General features: G+C 37.0%; 1 pseudogene; it reads right to left on the bottom strand.

Moving 5' to 3' along the window:
- Positions 1 to 3,757: 3,757 nt before the first annotated feature.
- LOC128657255 (histone H4-like) lies at positions 3,758 to 10,223 on the bottom strand (annotated as a pseudogene).
- Positions 10,224 to 10,716: the final 493 nt, after the last annotated feature.

Genomic DNA, 10,716 nt, shown 5'->3' with positions numbered 1-10,716 from the left:
TGAATTCGGTTCTATTCGGTTCCGAAATTCGCTATGTTTTAGTACACTAAGTCACTAACACCCATAAACTACCTATGAACCACTAAACCGAGGCCCCCCGACATCGCAAACCCTATAATAACATTATTTAACCCCTAATCTGCCGATCGGATATCGCCGCAACCTACATTATAACTATTAACCCCTAATCTGCTGTCCCTAACATCGCCGACCCCTACATTATAGTTATTAACCCCTAATCTGCCCCCCCCAACGTCGCCGCAATCTAACTACAAGTATTAACCCCTAATCTGCCGACCCGATATCGCCGCCGCCTACATTATAGCTATTAACCCCTAATCTGCTGTCCCTAACACCGCCGACCCCTACATTATAGTTATTAACCCCTAATCTGCCCCCCCCAACGTCGCCGCAATCTAACTACAAGTATTAACCCCTAATCTGCCGACCCGATATCGCCGCCGCCTACATTATAGCTATTAACCCCTAATCTGCTGTCCCTAACACCGCCGACCCCTACATTATAGTTATTAACCCCTAATCTGCCCCCCCCAACGTCGCTGCAATCTAACTACAAGTATTAACCCCTAATCTGCTGACCCGATATCGCCGCCGCCTACATTATAGCTATTAACCCCTAATCTGCTGTCCCTAACACCGCCGACCCCTACATTATAGTTATTAACCCCTAATCTGCCCCCCCCAACGTCGCCGCAATCTAACTACAAGTATTAACCCCTAATCTGCCGACCGCAAATCGCCGCCACTATAATAAACGTATTAACCCCTAAACCGCCGCACTCCCGCCTCGCAAACACTATAATACATTTTATTAACCCCTAATCTGCCCTCCCTAACATCGCCGCCACCTACCTACAATTATTAACCCCTAATCTCCTGCCCACAACGTCGCCGCTACTATAATAAGGTTATTAACCCCTAAACCTAAGTCTAACCCTAACACTAACACCCCCTAACTTAAATATAATTTAAATAAAACGAAATAAATTTACTATAGTTAAATAAATGAATCCTATTTAAAACTAAATACTTACCTGTAAAATAAACCCTAATATAGCTGCAATATAACTAATAGTTACATTGTAGCTATTTTAGCATTTATATTTATTTTACAGGCAACTTTGTATTTATTTTAACTAGGTACAATAGTTATTAAATAGTTAATAACTATTTAATAACTACCTAGCTAAAATAAATACAAATTTACCTGTAAAATAAATCCTAACCTAAGTTACAATTACACCTAACACTACACTATAATTAAATAAATGAATCCTATTTAAAACTAAATACTTACCTGTAAAATAAACCCTAATATAGCTGCAATATAACTAATAGTTACATTGTAGCTATTTTAGCATTTATATTTATTTTACAGGTAAGTATTTAGTTTTAAATAGGATTCATTTATTTAACTATAGTAAATTTATTTCGTTTTATTTAAATTAAGAGGTCTTCCATCCATCATACAAGTACCAAAATACAAACAAACACTAAATTACCAAAAATAATAAAATATTACAATAATTTTAAACTAATTACACCTAATCTAAGCCCCCTACTAGCTATTAATATAGCTACAATATAACTAATAGTTACATTGTAGCTATTTTAGGATTTATATTTATTTTACAGGCAACTTTGTATTTATTTTAACTAGGTACAACAGCTATTAAATAGTTATTGACTAATTAATAGCTACCTAGTTAAAATAATTACAAAATTACCTGTAAAATAAATCCTAACCTAAGTTACAATCCAAGATGGCGTCCCTTGAATTTCGATTGGCTGATAGGATTCTATCAGCCAATCGGAATTAAGGTAGGAAAAATCTGATTGGCTGATTCAATCAGCCAATCAGATTCAAGGTCAATCCGATTGGCTGATCCAATCAGCCAATCAGATTGACCTCGCATTCTATTGGCTGATCGGAACAGCCAATAGAATGTGAGGTCAATCTGATTGGCTGATTGGATCAGCCAATCGGATTGAACTTGAATCTGATTGGCTGATTCCATCAGCCAATCAGAATATTCCTACCTTAATTCCGATTGGCTGATAGAATCCTATCAGCCAATCGGAATTCAAGGGACGCCATCTTGGATGACGTCACTTAAAGGTACAGTCATTGAGTCGTCGGATCAAGAAAGAAGAGGATGCTCTGCGTCGGATGTCTCTTCAGGATGCTGCCGCTCCGCTCCGGATGGATGAACAGAGAAGATGCCGCCTGGATCAAGACTTCTGATGGATGGAAGACCTCTTCTTGCCCCGCTTGGATGAAGACTTCTGCCGGTCTGGATGTCCTCTTCTGCCCCATCGGATGAAGACTTCGGCCCGCTGGGTGAAGACACGGTAGGGAGATCTTCAGGGGGGTAGTGTTAGGTTTATTTAAGGGGGGTTTGGGTTAGAGTAGGGGTATGTGGGTGGTGGGTTGTAATGTGGGGGGGGGGATATTGTGTTTTTTTTTTACAGGCAAAAGAGCTGTTTTCTTTGGGGCATGCCCCGCAAAAGGCCCTTATAAGGGTTGGTAAGGTAATAGAGCTGTTAACTTTTGTAATTTAGTATAGGGTAGGGCATTTTTTTTTATTTTGGGGGGCTTTGTTATTTTATTAGGGGGCTTAGATTAGGTGTAATTAGTTTAAAATTCTTGTAATTTTTTTTATTTTTTGTAATTTAGTGTTTGTTTTTTTGTACTTTAGTTTAGTTTATTTCATTGTATTTAATTGTAGGTACTTGTAGTTAATTTATTTAATGTATTTCATGATAGTGTAGTGTTAGGTTTAATTGTAACTTAGGTTAGGATTTATTTTACAGGTAATTTTGTCATTATTTTAACTAGGTAGCTATTAAACAGTACATATCTATTTAATAGCTATTGTACCTAGTTAAAATAAATACAAAGTTGCCTGTAAAATAAATATAAATCCTAAAATAGCTACAATGTAACTATTAGTTATATTGTAGCTATATTAGGGTTTATTTTACAGGTAAGTATTTAGTTTTAAATAGGATTCATTTATTTAATTAATTTAATGATAGTGTAGTGTTAGGTGTAATTGTAACTTAGGTTAGGATTTATTTTACAGGTAAATTTGTATTTATTTTAGCTAGGTAGTTATTAAATAGTTATTAACTATTTAATAACTATTGTACCTAGTTAAAATAAATACAAAGTTGCCTGTAAAATAAATATAAATCCTAAAATAGCTACAATGTAGCTATTAGTTATATTGTAGCTATATTAATAGCTAGTAGGGGGCTTAGATTAGGTGTAATTAGTTTAAAATTCTTGTAATATTTTTTTATTTTTTGTAATTTAGTGGGGGGTTTTTTGTACTTTAGTTTAGTTTATTTAATTGTATTTAATTGTAGGTACTTGTAGTTAATTTATTTAATGATAGTGTAGTGTTAGGTTTAATTGTAACTTAGGTTAGGATTTATTTTACAGGTAATTTTGTAATTATTTTAACTAGGTAGCTATTAATTAGTCAATAACTATTTAATAGCTATTGTACCTAGTTAAAATAAATACAAAGTTGCCTGTAAAATAAATATAAATCCTAAAATAGCTACAATGTAACTATTAGTTATATTGTAGCTATATTAATAGCTAGTAGGGGGCTTAGATTAGGTGTAATTAGTTTAAAATTATTGTAATATTTTATTATTTTTGGTAATTTAGTGTTTGTTTGTATTTTGGTACTTGTATGATGGATGGAAGACCTCTTCTTGCCCCGCTTGGATGAAGACTTCTGCCGGTCTGGATGTACTCTTCTGCCCCATCGGATGAAGACTTCGGCCCGGCTGGGTGAACACGACTCAAGGTAGGGAGATCTTCAGGGGGGTAGTGTTAGGTTTATTTAAGGGGGGTTTGGGTTAGAGTAGGGGTATGTGGGTGGTGGGTTGTAATGTGGGGGTGGGGGGTATTGTGTTTTTTTTTTACAGGCAAAAGAGCTGTTTTCTTTGGGGCATGCCCCGCAAAAGGCCCTTTTAAGGGTTGGTAAGGTAATAGAGCTGTTAACTTTTGTAATTTAGTATAGGGTAGGGCATTTTTTTTTATTTTGGGGGGCTTTGTTATTTTATTAGGGGGCTTAGATTAGGTGTAATTAGTTTAAAATTCTTGTAATATTTTTTTATTTTTTGTAATTTAGTGTTTGTTTTTTTTGTAATTTAGTGGGGTTTTGTTTGTACTTTAGTTTATTTAATTGTAGATAATTGTAGGTACTTGTAGTTAATTTATTTAATGATAGTGTAGTGTTAGGTTTAATTGTAACTTAGGTTAGGATTTATTTTACAGGTAATTTTGTAATTATTTTAACTAGGTAGCTATTAATTAGTCAATAACTATTAAATAGCTATTGTACCTAGTTAAAATAAATACAAAGTTGCCTGTAAAATAAATATAAATGCTAAAATAGCTACAATGTAACTATTAGTTATATTGCAGCTATATTAGGGTTTATTTTACAGGTAAGTATTTAGTTTTAAATAGGATTCATTTATTTAATTATAGTGTAGTGTTAGGTGTAATTGTAACTTAGGTTAGGATTTATTTTACAAGTAAATTTGTATTTATTTTAGCTAGGTAGTTATTAAATAGTTATTAACTATTTAATAACTATTGTACCTAGTTAAAATAAATACAAAGTTGCCTGTAAAATAAATATAAATGCTAAAATAGCTACAATGTAACTATTAGTTATATTGCAGCTATATTAGGGTTTATTTTACAGGTAAGTATTTAGTTTTAAATAGGATTCATTTATTTAACTATAGTAAATTTATTTCGTTTTATTTAAATTATATTTAAGTTAGGGGGTGTTAGTGTTAGGGTTAGACTTAGGTTTAGGGGTTAATAACCTTATTATAGTAGCGGCGACGTTGTAGGCAGGAGATTAGGGGTTAATAATTGTAGGTAGGTGGCGGCGATGTTAGGGAGGGCAGATTAGGGGTTAATAAAATGTATTATAGTGTTTGCGAGGCGGGAGTGCGGCGGTTTAGGGGTTAATACGTTTATTATAGTGGCGGCGATTTGCGGTCGGCAGATTAGGGGTTAATACTTGTAGTTAGATTGCGGCGACGTTGGGGGGGGCAGATTAGGGGTTAATAACTATAATGTAGGGGTCGGCGGTGTTAGGGACAGCAGATTAGGGGTTAATAGCTATAATGTAGGCGGCAGCGATATCGGGTCGGCAGATTAGGGGTTAATACTTGTAGTTAGATTGCAGCGACGTTGGGGGGGCAGATTAGGGGTTAATAACTATAATGTAGGGGTCGGCGGTGTTAGGGACAGCAGATTAGGGGTTAATAGCTATAATGTAGGTGGCGGCGATATTCAGTCGGCAGATTAGGGGTTAATAAAATAATGCAGGTGTCAGCGATAGCGGGGGCGGCAGATTAGGGGTTAATAAGTGTCAGATTAGGGGTGTTTAGAGACTCGGGGTACATGTTAGGGTGTTAGGTGCAGACTTAGTGTTTCCCCATAGGAAACAATCGAGCTGCGGTGTTAGTTTTTTTTTCAGCCGAAACTCCCATTGTTTCCTATGGGGAAATGCCGAATTTTACCGAGCTAATTCGGATTTATTCGGAGATACGGCAGCTATTTCGGATTCATTCGGTAGATTCGGAAGTATTTTAATTCGGAAATCCGAATCGATCCGAATCTCCGAATTTACCGAATTTTCAGAATTTCCGAATAAATCCGAAACGAACCGCACATGTCTAGCGTATATCTTGTCAGTCTCTGTATATCGCCCATGCGCATAAAACATTGCAGCTTGGACATCGGATCAAATGCTTGCTGTGATCTAGAATTAGCACCGCTGGGATATCAATAGCTTCAAAGATGATAATGCGCATGCGTTTAATATGGACGCACATATGATGCGGTCGCACATTTCAAGAGTCACGCATGCGTATTTAAAGTAGTGGACGGGACACCAGTGGGGGACCGATAGAAACGGTCTAAAGGCTAAGGGGCCTAGTTATCAAGCCGTCAACCTCAAATACGCTGGAATTCCGCAGCGTATTTGTGGCGAGGCTGATTCGCCTTAGTTATCAAAGGCTAGAGACCGGCAAAAGTAGAATTTTGTGACGTAAGCTTCGATCCGCCGGACTCAGTCCGACACAGATCGATGCTTACGTCACTCCAGATGTTCCGCACACAAGTGCGGCACAATCTGACTACTTTCGGAATTAAGGTAGGAAAAATCTGATTGGCTGATTGAATCAGCCAATCAGATTGAGCTTGCATTCTATTGGCTGATCGGATCAGCCAATAGAATGCGAGCTCAATCTGATTGGCTGATTGGATCAGCCAATCGGATTGAACTTCAATCTGATTGGCTGATTCAATCAGCCAATCAGATTTTTCCTACCTTAATTCCGATTGGCTGATAGAATCCTATCAGCCAATCGGAATTGAAGGGACGCCATCTTGGATGACGTCCCTTAAAGGAGCCTTCATTCGTAGGTAGTCCGTTGGGAAAGAAGGATGTTCCGCGTCGGCGGGATGAAGATTGAAGACCCTGCTTGGAAGATGACATTACCCGGATAGAAGACTTCTTCAGCGCCGCCTGGAAGATGACATCGCCCGGATAGAAGACTTCTTCAGCGCCGCCTGGAGGATCACTTCATCGGATGGAAGATTTCTTCAGCGCCCCTTGGAGGAGCACTTCTGCCGCTCCGGATATCCTCTTCAGTTCCATCGGTGGCTCGGCTGAGTGAAGACAACTAAAGGTAGGATGATCTTCAGGGGATTAGTGTTAGGTTATTTTAAGGGGGGTTTGGGTTAGATTAGGGGTATGTGGGTGGTGGGTTTTAATGTTGGGGGGGGTTGTATTTTTCTTTTACAGGCAAAAGAGCTGAATTCTTTGGGGCATGCCCCACTAAAGGCCCTTTTAACGGCTGGTAAGGTAAAAGAGCTTTGAACTTTTTTAATGTAGAATAGGGTAGGGAATTTTTTTATTTTGGGGGGCTTTGTTATTTTATTAGGGGGCTTAGATTAGGTGTAATTAGCTTAAAATTGTTGTAATATTTTTTAAATGTTTGTAACCTATTTTTTTATTTTTTGTAATTTAGCTTTTTTTATTTTTTGTACTTTAGTTAGTTTATGTAATTGTATTTAATTGTAGTTATTTGTATTTAATTTATTTAATGATAGTGTAGTGTTAGGTTTAATTGTAACTTAGGTTAGGATTTATTTTACAGGTAATTTTGTATTTATTTTAGCTAGGTAGTTATTAAATAGTTAATAACTATTTAATAACTATTCTAACTAGCTAAAATAAATACAAAGTTGCCTGTAAAATAAATATAAATCCTAAAATAGCTACAATGTAATTATTAATTACATTGTAGCTATCTTAGGGTTTATTTTACAGGTAAGTATTTAGTTTTAAATAGGAATAATTTATTTAATGATAGTGTAGTGTTAGGTGTAATTGTAACTTATGTTAGTTTTTATTTTACAGGTAAATTTCTCTTTATTTTAGCTAGGTAAGCTTTTAAATAGTTAATAACTATTTAATAGCTATTGTACCTAGTTAAAATAAATTGAAAGTTACCTGTAAAATAAAAATAATCCTAACATAGCTACAATATAATTATTATTTATATTGTAGCTATATTAGGGTTTATTTTATAGGTAAGTATTTAGTTTTAAATAGGATTAATTTAGTTCATAATAGAAATATTATTGAGATTTATTTAATTAATATTTAAGTTAGAGGGGTGTTAGGGTTAGTGTTAGACTTAGGTTTAGGGGTTAATAATTTTATTACAGTGGCGGCGGTGTAGTGGGGGGCAGGATAGGGGTTAATAAATGTATTATAGGTGGCGACGGTGTAGGGGGGGCAGGATAGGGGTTAATAAATTTAATATAGGTCGCAGCGGGCTCAGGGAGCGGCGGTTTAGGGGTTAAACTATTTATTTAGTTGCGGCGAGGTGCGGGATCAGCAGGATAGGGGTTAATAACTTTATTATAGAGGGCGACGGTATAGGGGGGCAGGATAGGGGTTACTAGGTATAATGTAGGTTGCGGCGGTGTCCGGAAACGGCGGTTTAGGGGTTAATACATTTATAAGAGTTGCGGCGGGGTCTAGGAGCGGCGGTTTAGGGTTTAATACATTTATAAGAGTTGCGGCAGGGGTCTAGGAGCGGCGGTTTAGGGGTTACTAACTTTATTGAGTTGCGGGGGGCTCCGGGGGCCCCGGTATAGGGGGTAGAACAGTGTAGTTTAGTGTGGGTGCTTAGTGACAGGCTAGCAAGAAAGCTGTAAAAAAGCCGAAGAGCAGCGAGATCGGATGAGTGATAACTCTCACAATCCGCTGCTCATCGCCCCGTACTTGGTGCGTGGCTTTTTGACAGCTTTTTTGATAACTTAGGCGGCGATGTGAGGCGAGCTTAGGCGGGTGTATTGGGCCGGCGAAGACAGGTAAAATAGACACGTTGATAACTACCCCCCTAATTGTCTTCCACAAACAAATAAAAAAAAATTAGACAGGCAGAGTTACGACGATAGGAGCGCTCATTGTGAAAGGTACTTTAAAACAATATAATATATAGATTTAAAAAAAATTATAAATGAAACTCATACTTATTTTACTATTACTTGCAAAAGCTGCGTGGCTTGAGGTTGAGAACCGCTGGAGCAGACGAAGAAACCTACTTCTCAAGGTAAGCTCTGGCTGCAGTACATCAGCCATTAGAGCGGATCGACTAAGTGTGCTGTCACAATAAATAGAGGAACACGGAATATTCCGGTTACCCTTTGCAGACTGTGATTTTTTTTTATTTTTTTTTTACGAATCTTGGTAGCTTTTTTGTTCTGGACTTCCAGGTTTTATTTCATATGTGTGTCACTGTGAATGCTAATGTCGGCACTTTTCTAATATTATATGTCCTGCTTTTAATTATATAAATATATTGTGATTTATATATTACTAGCCTTAGTCTCCTTGGTTCAATATTTATCCATATAGCCATAGGTATAAGTAATCATTAACTCTTACTTATATATTTGTTTAGAATATATTTTATGTTTTGAATTTCTTATCTTATACACTCAGTGTGTACCCCATCTTCTCTACTAGCACCAGTACCTTCCTTTTCCTTATACAGGTGGCCCTCGGTTTACGCCGGATAAATTTGCGCCGTTTCAGAATAACAACCTTTTTTTCAGTCATGTGACTGCTATTGAAAAGCTTTGGAAATCAATGCACTAATTAAAATAGCCAGTAGGTGGAGCTGTCCGCTTGTTTTGCAGCAAAGGTATGCAACTTAACAGCCTTAAATTGATCTGTGTACACAGATCAGACCAGATCTATCAAGCAAAATTTAGCAGGCACTTCCCTATTATCTTCCTGCCCAGCTGCTTGAGGTGAGGGTGACTAACTGCTTATTAATCACTGCAGATTGAAATGCATAGAATAGGTGCAGACCCAATAGTATCTAACATGATAACAATGCAGAGAACTGATTGCAGAAAAATGCAAGTAAAAAACGTTTTTGTTCATTAAACTTAGTTTGATGATGATGCAGTCTGTTGTGTGATTATTTAATTTGGTGCTGTTAGCAAATGTTTTTGTTCATTAAACTTAGTTTGATGATGATGTAATCTGTTGTGTAATTATTTTATTAGGTGATGTTTAGCAAATGATTTTGCTCATTAAACTTAGTTTGATGGTGATACAATCTATATTATTAGGTTTATAATGCTGTTTAGCATTTAAAGTCTTTATTTCAAAGCTTTAAAAATAATGTATTAGGTGTTACTTATGACAAATTTGAGAGGGGCCTGGAACCTAACTCCCTCACTTCCTATTGACTTACATTATAAACTGGGTTTCAATTTACAACGGTTTCGATTTACAACCATTCCTCCTGGAACCTAACCCCAGCGTAAACTGAGGGCTACCTGTACTTGTTTCAGAGCATACACCACATCCATAGCGGTCACAGTCTTCCTCTTGGCGTGCTAGGTGTAGGTGACGGCATCTCGGATGACATTTTCCATGAAGAACTTGAGCACTCCGCGGGTCTCCTTGTAGATGAAGCCGGATATTCGCTTGACACCTCCACTACGTGCAAAGCACCAGATAGCCACCTTAGTGATGCCCTGGATGTTATTGCGGAGCACTTTAAGGTGCCTCTTGGCACCGTCCTTTACCCAGACCCTTCCCACCTTTACCGCGTCCTGACATTTTGTCTTTTCCTCGTCAAGAAAACATATAAGTTCAACACAGAAGCTGCGCTCTTTATATAGTACTTATGAGAACCTGAATGAGAATTGGAAGGCGGAGCTTGTGACACTTCATTTTCATTGGCTGACTTACTCTGTCCTCCTTTGATTGGCTACAAGAGCCGTTAGTACTTTTAAAAAAGCCCGAGCTCCCATAGCGTTGTATCCTGTAAATGTTTTGTTCTATCTCATGTATCATTACATTTATGATCATTCTAATTGCTAAACAAATGTGTCAATAAATAAATCCCAGTAAAAATAAAATCTCAAATTTTGCTGATAAAATATTTAGTTTTTCAGGTGAAACTAGAGTGTACACAGACCTGTAGTGATGTATAAATAAGCGATCATTATTAACCCTTTCCACCCCAGCATTGCACATCAGGATAAGGACACATTTTTGTAGTTGCAAATTTACAAATAGTTGTGCTAAACGTTTGAAACAACTGATTTGC

Source organism: Bombina bombina, chromosome 4 (genome assembly GCF_027579735.1).
Source record: "Bombina bombina isolate aBomBom1 chromosome 4, aBomBom1.pri, whole genome shotgun sequence".
NCBI lineage: Eukaryota > Metazoa > Chordata > Amphibia > Anura > Bombinatoridae > Bombina > Bombina bombina.
Note: the sequence above shows the minus strand (reverse complement) of the source record. Positions and strands in the feature narration are given on the sequence as shown.